The 10,270-nt window shown below is 60.1% G+C and overlaps 1 protein-coding gene across 5 annotated transcripts in view; it reads right to left on the reverse strand.

Moving 5' to 3' along the window:
• Window positions 1–9,380, reverse strand: part of LOC116946854 (uncharacterized) — a 55,508-nt gene extending 46,128 nt beyond the window's left edge. For 2 of the 5 annotated variants that reach the window (XM_032962065.2, XM_032962063.2), the window contains exon 1: window positions 9,254–9,380. The gene's annotated coding sequence lies outside the window, so the exon portion shown is untranslated. The other 3 variants (XM_032962064.2, XM_076070227.1, XM_076070228.1) reach the window with 3 other exon arrangements.
• Window positions 9,381–10,270: the final 890 nt, after the last annotated feature.

Here is a 10,270-nt window from a genome sequence, read left to right on the forward strand (position 1 = left end):
TGGTAGGGATTCATCAAAGAAGATGAATCATTGCAGTCACGAAAGCTTTAAATCGAAATTTATAATGGCAATGTTTAACGATCACCCTCTAACACCTGACACAGCCAACCAAACCAAGCGATTGCGTCATGGACAAATGCGCCCATTGATTCGGTTTGTTAGCAAGACCGGATGAGAAATGTTTAAAAAGAGCCTGGCTCTTGTTAAACACCTGATGGTGCTGGTTATCCTCTGCAGTGAAACGTCGTTTAAAAACCTTCGGGTTTGCTGAAGAACTCACTCAACTGGCACGTTTGCCTGTGACGTGGCAACCTGATTGGCTCTGTCGGGTGGTGGAGGGTTATTGTAAAAGAAATGCATTAACACCGACACGGCAATCTAACCCAGGGGTCGGAAAACCTGCGGCTCCCTTCGGGAACTGCTTCGCGTGCCGTCATTTATTATGGACCCACGGGTCTCGGACGTGTTCGCGTTCCATTGCGGCTCTTCGAAATATTGCGGGCTTTCCCCCCCCCCACACCCCCTCACCAAATTCGAAGATAAATTCGTCTCTTCTTGTTATTTTGGTTGGCGTTCCATGATGGAAGCCAAAAGGAAGCCCGCGATACATCGACGTCAAGGTTGGAATCCTGCCGCGGGCTTCAGGAAGCGCAATGAGCGTCACCCAAGCGCGGCCACACGCTCCCGTTGGCAGCGGCGGCCGTCAGCTGGTAACGCACACGCGCGTGTTGAACTTCTTTCGCACCGTACGTAGCCAACATTGCATGTTTACGCACCGTTCCAGCTACTCGTTTTAAGGCCGAGAAGACCTCGAGGAAGATCCAAAACCAGTTCTTGATAAATTTAAAAAAACCCCGCGAACTTAAGAACTGGGATCTTCACAACACTTTAATGTCTCTTTTGCAAGGACAATAATCACGTGTTAACGACAATAATTGCATTTGTATAAATCGCACGGGAGTAAATCGCTAAAGCATTGCACACAGCGGCAGCAGCATAGACCACCAGCAAGCACTGTACAGAAATAATCCGAATAGCGGACTTGTGAAGAGCCGTGACTTTTAAATACAACACGCGCACGTGACACGCGCGTACATAACCATGACTGCGATCGTAATTGTTGTTGAATAGCGACAATTAAAAAGACGTCATGTATTAAAGTCCCGAGATGCGCCTTACAGCCGACACAACGAGCGAGAGCGGCAGGTACAGTAGCGCGCAGCGCTCACGCCGAGCAGCTGTGGAGCCTGGCGCAGGCCGCCTCCACGCTAACGGAGCAAGCGGCAGGGCTCAACACGCACACACACAGGCGCCTGCGTGCGTGCACCTGATTCAACCAGCCACTGCAACAACAACAACAGCAAACGGCAGCAAACAACAACAACGGCTGCTTTACCAAATGTCAAGGCTAATGCCAAATTCTCACCCAAGCAGCGGAGGCGGCATCTGTCAAAGCGGACCGTCGATTGGTCGAGTCTGGCGGCCTCCATTAGCCCCGCCTCCTCATAGACACACGCCCCGCCCTCTAGCCACACGCCCCGCCTACAACCACACGCCCCGCCCCCCACTCGCAAAGCCACGAAGAACCCCCCCCCCCAGCGACCCCCCAGCCCCACAGGACCCCAAAGATCTCCCCCCGTGTCGCCTGTTCAACAGACTTCTTCTGGGGCCAAGTGCTGTCAGCGGGCAACCCCGTGAAGGCCGCCACGGCACACGAGGGGGTGGGGTGGCCAGCAACCACGCCCGGCCGCTTTTGTCTCCCTCGTGGTTGATGTTTACGGACCGCACCAGGTAGTCATTTGAGGCTGAGTCGACCTAGGGGAGGCCCAAGACCGGTGGATATTCGTCGCTGGTTTGTTGGAGGACGTGAGCGGGAATCGAACTTGGCTTCTATGCCGGGTCCGCACCGCCCCCCACGCCCCGCCCATCAAACCCCGCCCCTTATACACAGGCCCCGCCCTTCGCTCCTAACCTCCACCCCTGACACCTAATCCCCCGCCCCTCACTCACAAGCCCCGCCCCCTCAATTGCCTCTTCTCACCCCTAAGCCCCGCCCCTCACGCCCTCACCCCCGCCCCTCACGCCCCCACCCCCGCCCCTCACCTCTCGTCTGTGCCAGGGCGGGGCGGGGCAAGGCTGTACAGTACTGGGCGGTCGCTGTGGCCACGTGACGGACGAGCGCACGCGCCATTGGTTGGTGCTGCTATGAGACGAACTATTCCGACCTCACCGAAGCGAGGCAACCCGCAATTCAATGTGCCACTGACATTTGATAGTTTACATTCTAATTAAATTTAGTTTATTTAGTAATAGAGCGATTGCTTTGATTATTAAAAGGTGTGTCTGTTACTCAATAGCTATATGTAACTATTCACACGCCAATTTAAAATGTCAGATTTTTAAAAACTCTTTATCAGACCCAATTGTATAAATTGCAGTCACCGACTCTTATCCACCCTATCTATGGTATTGTTCGTTTTAATATTAGCTTATAAACACTCAGTCTGTGCTCCTCTCCATTTACCTGGGTAAAAAAGTGGGGAAAGTTTTTTTTTATTAATCCTGGCTCAGCTGGCTCTAAAACGTAATAAACTAATTAATTTAGAGACTCTTAGAAATACACAGAGATACATAGAGAGATATACATAGACTGCGTGCAAAGTGGGTTAAGTTTTGACCAATCTTGGCCAGCTGGCTCAAGAGCTGAATAAACGAATGCCACGAAATCGCTGGATCTCCGCCAGGCACGCGCCGGCCATCACACCCAGCCACGACAGCAGTAGCACTACAAATAACCTGGGCCCTGTCATAGAAATGTGGAATTGTTGTTCTCTCCACTGGCGCAGAATTGTTGATACGGGAGCACATGGGTCGCGAGGCTTGACCGAGAGATTTCAGTTCGAAGAATGTTCTGGAAGGGTTAGGCAATAGGAAATTCTAAAGCCTACAATTTTGGAATGTTGCCACCAAAAAATTCCGTGACAAAAAAGTTTCAGTTCTTTTGCGTTTAAACTTAGACATACACATTCATAATAGACAGTTTTTTTGGGTAAACTCGCGTAAATATATAAATGTATCGTTAAACCCACCACTACCCGACACAGCTAATTAGTAAGGTTTGTCGTTTAAACAAAACATGCCGATTCGTTACTAGTACAGCACACCGGTGTGTTGGAGAGTAAACCCACAACATTTACATTTAGACATAGAAAGTTACCGGAACGTATGAAGGGTGCCGAATCCAAACGTGACAGTGGATTTTTGGCCAACTCAGTTGTTTTGGTAACTTTTTAAAGAGTGTGACGCTAGAGCTCATATAACTGGTAAAGCAAATATCGATGAGCTGCGAGTCGGTACGATGTATATTTGTCCAAGGGCCTAGTGCTAAATGGAAAGACAAATATCCCCCGTATAGCCGTACCAGACTGTTGAGGCAAGTGCTGTAAGAGAGTAACACCTATGAAGGCCGGCACGACACAAGAAGGTGGTGAGTGGCCAGTATCCACGCATTGCCGCCTTTGTCTCCCCAGCGGCAATGTTTACACATCGCACCAGGTACTGATTTGAGGCTCAGCCGACCTAGGGGAGACCCAGGACCGGTTCAGATAATCGTCACTGGTGGTGGCCCTGAGCGGTAATCGAACTCGGGTCGCAGTGCGCTAACCGCTACACTACCGCCCCCCACACACACACGCACGCATTCCTGAGCCACTGTGGGTGTCTGCTCACTGCCAGCCAGCCAGCTCTGTCCACTGCAACGTGGACGTTATAGACCCTGTGACACGGTTCGCAAGAGTGGGGGGGGGGGCATTGTGTCAAGTCGCCTGACCATGAACTCCTAACGCTGGCACCCAGATATCCCGTGCGACAGGCGCCCCGCCATCTCACTCAAACTCCCACGTACAGGTTCGCGACATGCCGTGAGCCCATGGCCTCCAGAGGCCAAAGCCATCGCAGAATGCAACTCATTATTTGGTGATACCGCCGCCGCTGCTGTTGTGTTGGCAGTGGTGCACAAGCAACAACAAACTCGACACGTTTGTCAATAACGCCGCGTGTGTGTGTGGCCTCAATAGGAAAGATATATCACACGCGATGTTTCAGCTCATGGCAAATGTACGTCATGATGAAGGTTCATTGCCCGAAACGTTGGCTATTGTTAAATGTTTACCTTATAAGGCCGCAACATTATTGACAGGTGTGTTGAATTATTTTGCTATTTATACCAGACCAAATAACGTGTGTATAAAACCACATTTCCCGTGCTCCCCGACCATTCACCAGTGTTCGTCTGGTGACCAGTGTGTCACCCACCCACTCCTCCACCCTCCCACCCAACCACCCACCCAGGGTCACCCACCCACTCCTCCACCCTCCCACCCAACCACCCACCCAGGGTCACCCACCCACTCCTCCACTCTCCCACCCAACCACCCACCCAGGGTCACCCACCCACTCCTCCACACTCCCACCCAACCACCCATCCAGGGTCACCCACCCACTCCTCCACACTCCCACCCAACCACCCACCCATGGTCACCCACCCACTCCTCCACACTCCCACCCAACCACCCATCCAGGGTCACCCACCCACTCCTCCACACTCCCACCCAACCACCCACCCATGGTCACCCACCCACTCCTCCACACTCCCACCCAACCACCCATCCAGGGTCACCCACCCACTCCTCCACACTCCCACCCAACCACCCACCCACCCAGGGTCCCCCACCCACTCCTCCACCCTCCCACCCAACCACCCACCCACCCAGGGTCCCCCACCCACTCCTCCACCCTCCCACCCAACCACCCACCCAGGGTCACCCACCCACTCCTCCACCCTCCCACCCAACCACCCACCCAGGGTCCCCCACCCACTCCTCCACCCTCCCACCCAACCACCCACCCAGGGTCACCCACCCACTCCTCCACCCTCCCACCCAACCACCCACCCAGGGTCACCCACCCACTCCTCCATACTCCCACCCAACCACCCACCCAGAGTCACCTACCCACTCCTCCACACTCCCACCCAGGGTCACCCACCCACTCCTCCACCCTCCCACCCAACCACCCACCCAGGGTCACCCACCAACTCCTCCACCCTCCCACCCAACCACCCACCCAGGGTCACCCACCCACTCCTCCACCCTCCCACCCAACCACCCACCCAGGGTCACCCACCCACTCCTCCACACTCCCACCAAACCACCCACCAACCCAAGGTCACCCACCCACTCCTCCACACTCCCATCCAACCACCCACCCAGGGTCACCCACCCACTCCTCCACACTCCCACCCAACCACCCACCCAGGGTCACCCACCCACTCCTCCACTCTCCCACCCAACCACCCACCCAGGGTCACCCACCCACCCACTCCTCCACACTCCCACCCAACCACCCACCCAGGGTCACCCACCCACTCCTCCACCCTCCCACCCAACCACCCACCCAGGGTCCCCCACCCACTCCTCCACCCTCCCACACAACCACCCACCCAGGGTCACCCACCCACTCCTCCACCCTCCCACCCAACCACCCACCCAGGGTCACCCACCCACTCCACCCTCCCACCCAACCACCCACCCAGGGTCACCCACCCACTCCTCCACACTCCCACCCAACCACCCACCCAGGGTCACCCACCCACTCCTCCACACTCCCACCCAACCACCCACCCAGGGTCACCCACCCACCCACTCCTCCACACTCCCACCCAACCACCCACCCAGGGTCACCCACCCACTCCTCCACCCTCCCACCCAACCACCCACCCAGGGTCCCCCACCCACTCCTCCACCCTCCCACACAACCACCCACCCAGGGTCACCCACCCACTCCTCCACCCTCCCACCCAACCACCCACCCAGGGTCACCCACCCACTCCTCCACCCTCCCACCCAACCACCCACCCAGGGTCACCCACCCACTCCACCCTCCCACCCAACCACCCACCCAGGGTCACCCACCCACTCCTCCACACTCCCACCCAACCACCCACCCAGGGTCACCCACCCACTCCTCCACACTCCCACCCAACCACCCACCCAGGGTCACCCACCCACCCACTCCTCCACACTCCCACCCAACCACCCACCCAGGGTCACCCACCCACTCCTCCACCCTCCCACCCAACCACCCACCCAGGGTCCCCCACCCACTCCTCCACCCTCCCACACAACCACCCACCCAGGGTCACCCACCCACTCCTCCACCCTCCCACCCAACCACCCACCCAGGGTCACCCACCCACTCCTCCACCCTCCCACCCAACCACCCACCCAGGGTCACCCACCCACTCCACCCTCCCACCCAACCACCCACCCAGGGTCACCCACCCACTCCTCCACACTCCCACCCAACCACCCACCCAGGGTCACCCACCCACTCCTCCACACTCCCACCCAACCACCCACCCAGGGTCACCCACCCACCCACTCCTCCACACTCCCACCCAACCACCCACCCAGGGTCACCCACCCACTCCTCCACCCTCCCACCCAACCACCCACCCAGGGTCCCCCACCCACTCCTCCACCCTCCCACACAACCACCCACCCAGGGTCACCCACCCACTCCTCCACCCTCCCACCCAACCACCCACCCAGGGTCACCCACCCACTCCTCCACCCTCCCACCCAACCACCCACCCAGGGTCACCCACCCACTCCACCCTCCCACCCAACCACCCACCCAGGGTCACCCACCCACTCCTCCACACTCCCACCCAACCACCCACCCAGGGTCACCCACCCACTCCTCCACACTCCCACCCAACCACCCACCCAGGGTCACCCACCCACCCACTTCTCCACACTCCCACCCAACCACCCACCCAGGGTCACCCACCCACTCCTCCACCCTCCCACCCAACCACCCACCCAGGGTCCCCCACCCACTCCTCCACCCTCCCACACAACCACCCACCCAGGGTCACCCACCCACTCCTCCACCCTCCCACCCAACCACCCACCCAGGGTCACCCACCCACTCCTCCACCCTCCCACCCAACCACCCACCCAGGGTCACCCACCCACTCCACCCTCCCACCCAACCACCCACCCAGGGTCACCCACCCACTCCTCCACACTCCCACCCAACCACCCACCCAGGGTCACCCACCCACTCCTCCACACTCCCACCCAACCACCCACCCAGGGTCACCCACCCACCCACTCCTCCACACTCCCACCCAACCACCCACCCAGGGTCACCCACCCACTCCTCCACCCTCCCACCCAACCACCCACCCAGGGTCCCCCACCCACTCCTCCACCCTCCCACACAACCACCCACCCAGGGTCACCCACCCACTCCTCCACCCTCCCACCCAACCACCCACCCAGGGTCACCCACCCACTCCTCCACCCTCCCACCCAACCACCCACCCAGGGTCACCCACCCACTCCACCCTCCCACCCAACCACCCACCCAGGGTCACCCACCCACTCCTCCACACTCCCACCCAACCACCCACCCAGGGTCACCCACCCACTCCTCCACACTCCCACCCAACCACCCACCCAGGGTCACCCACCCACCCACTCCTCCACACTCCCACCCAACCACCCACCCAGGGTCACCCACCCACTCCTCCACCCTCCCACCCAACCACCCACCCAGGGTCCCCCACCCACTCCTCCACCCTCCCACACAACCACCCACCCAGGGTCACCCACCCACTCCTCCACCCTCCCACCCAACCACCCACCCAGGGTCACCCACCCACTCCTCCACCCTCCCACCCAACCACCCACCCAGGGTCACCCACCCACTCCACCCTCCCACCCAACCACCCACCCAGGGTCACCCACCCACTCCTCCACACTCCCACCCAACCACCCACCCAGGGTCACCCACCCACTCCTCCACACTCCCACCCAACCACCCACCCAGGGTCACCCACCCACCCACTTCTCCACACTCCCACCCAACCACCCACCCAGGGTCACCCACCCACTCCTCCACCCTCCCACCCAACCACCCACCCAGGGTCCCCCACCCACTCCTCCACCCTCCCACACAACCACCCACCCAGGGTCACCCACCCACTCCTCCACCCTCCCACCCAACCACCCACCCAGGGTCACCCACCCACTCCTCCACCCTCCCACCCAACCACCCACCCAGGGTCACCCACCCACTCCACCCTCCCACCCAACCACCCACCCAGGGTCACCCACCCACTCCTCCACATTCCCACCCAACCACCCACCCAGGGTCACCCACCCACTCCTCCACACTCCCACCCAACCACCCACCCAGGGTCACCCACCCACCCACTCCTCCACACTCCCACCCAACCACCCACCCAGGGTCACCCACCCACTCCTCCACCCTCCCACCCAACCACCCACCCAGGGTCCCCCACCCACTCCTCCACCCTCCCACACAACCACCCACCCAGGGTCACCCACCCACTCCTCCACCCTCCCACCCAACCACCCACCCAGGGTCACCCACCCACTCCTCCACCCTCCCACCCAACCACCCACCCAGGGTCACCCACCCACTCCACCCTCCCACCCAACCACCCACCCAGGGTCACCCACCCACTCCTCCACACTCCCACCCAACCACCCACCCAGGGTCACCCACCCACTCCTCCACACTCCCACCCAACCACCCACCCAGGGTCACCCACCCACCCACTCCTCCACACTCCCACCCAACCACCCACCCAGGCTCACCCACCCATCCCTCTCGCTTGTGCCTCCTGGAAACTTCAAGCGGCGTGATCGCAACCCCCCCAACCCCCCCAAGCGATGATGATTCGTGCCGGCTCTCAGTCTGAGCGAGCAATGAGAGCCCTCGGCCCCACACCCAACCCGACTCGTCTCAGGTGCCACCTGACCGGGCCGGTCTCACCCCCCCCCCCCACTCATCTCCCCCGCGCCCCCCACCCGTCTGACAGCAAGCAGACCCCCCACCCACCCCCCACCCACCACCCCACCCCCAACCACCCCCCACACTGCACGTGCCCTCCCCACGCTGTCCCCACGGCACCGAGCTCACAAGCTCCGACCCGTTCCGTTGGATGTTTTTCTTTCTTCAGCGCCGCTCGTGATTGTGGTATCACAGCAAAGAGAAAGGGGACAGGCGGACGCACCACACGCGAGCCGAGCACACACAGCCTCGGTGCTTGCTCGTGGCGTGCGGGCGGGCTGGTCGATAAGCGGTGGCTGGCGAGAGAGCGAGCGGGCGGGCGAGAGAGACGGAGGGACGCACGCGCGGCAGGGGGGATTCTCACGTGAGCTCCGTCGTCACGGACGGACGACGCAGATGGGGGTCTCGGCGTGGACTTGTGGGAGCGGCAGGAGGTCAGGCCGTCTGGCTCGCAGGTTGCAGGGAGAGCGGGCGGGCGGGCGGGCGGGGACGGGTGCGGGAGGAGGAGAGAGAAAGCGCTTCCCGTGGCGGTGCCTTGTTTCCTCTCGTGCCCCCCCGCCCCACCACCTCTCTCTCTCTTTCCTCACGGCGCTCATACAGCCCCCCCCCACACCGTTCCCAGCACCTCCCCGTGCAGCGTGACGCCCAAAGCAGCCCTGCCCAGAGGAGTGCCGAGCCCTCTGCTGCCGCTGAGCCGCTTCGGCCACCGCCGCCACCGCTGTCCGGGAGGCCCAGAGAGCCAGAGAGAGATTCCTCGCGCACAGATATCACCACGTCGCTCCTCCTTCACCGCTGCTCCTTCACCGCTCCTCCTTCACCGCTCCCTCCTTCACTGCCCGTGGTTGGCTGGATCCACAGCATGGGCCCCGCTGTTATTTTCCTGTCAATATATAAAAAAGGAGGAATTGTATTTTATTTGAAAAATAAAACATATATCATTCATACCTGTCAACCCCTTATCAGTGATTACATTATTACAGCCCAATTCAGACCATGTTGATCACCCCGTGCCCTTATACATGTCAATGTTCATCCTACGAAGCCCCGTATAGAAACGGCCGTACGCCGTATGGACCTGAAAACTAAATTTTCCTGTACAATAATACGGGTAAACCGTATGGGTTGACACGGTATGACAATAACAGCTTTTCAAAACAGTATTTATGAAAAAGAAATCTGATCTCGGCCCTCGTGTCGCTCACCTGGCGAGCGAGAGCGAGGCGGTGATTCGTTATCACCACTCCCTGTAGCGATGACCCCGGGGTCACGATGCGATGGCCCTGCTTGGGTCAGATCGGGTGTTGCGCTGCCCTCCAAGGCGCCTGTCCCCCCCTTCCACACACCCCTCCACACCCCCCTCCACCCCTCACCTCTCCACTCT

The sequence above is a fragment of the Petromyzon marinus genome, chromosome 28 (assembly GCF_048934315.1).
Source record: "Petromyzon marinus isolate PM22_M1 ecotype Great Lakes invasive population chromosome 28, UKy_Petmar_22M1.pri1.0, whole genome shotgun sequence".
Lineage (NCBI taxonomy): Eukaryota > Metazoa > Chordata > Hyperoartia > Petromyzontiformes > Petromyzontidae > Petromyzon > Petromyzon marinus.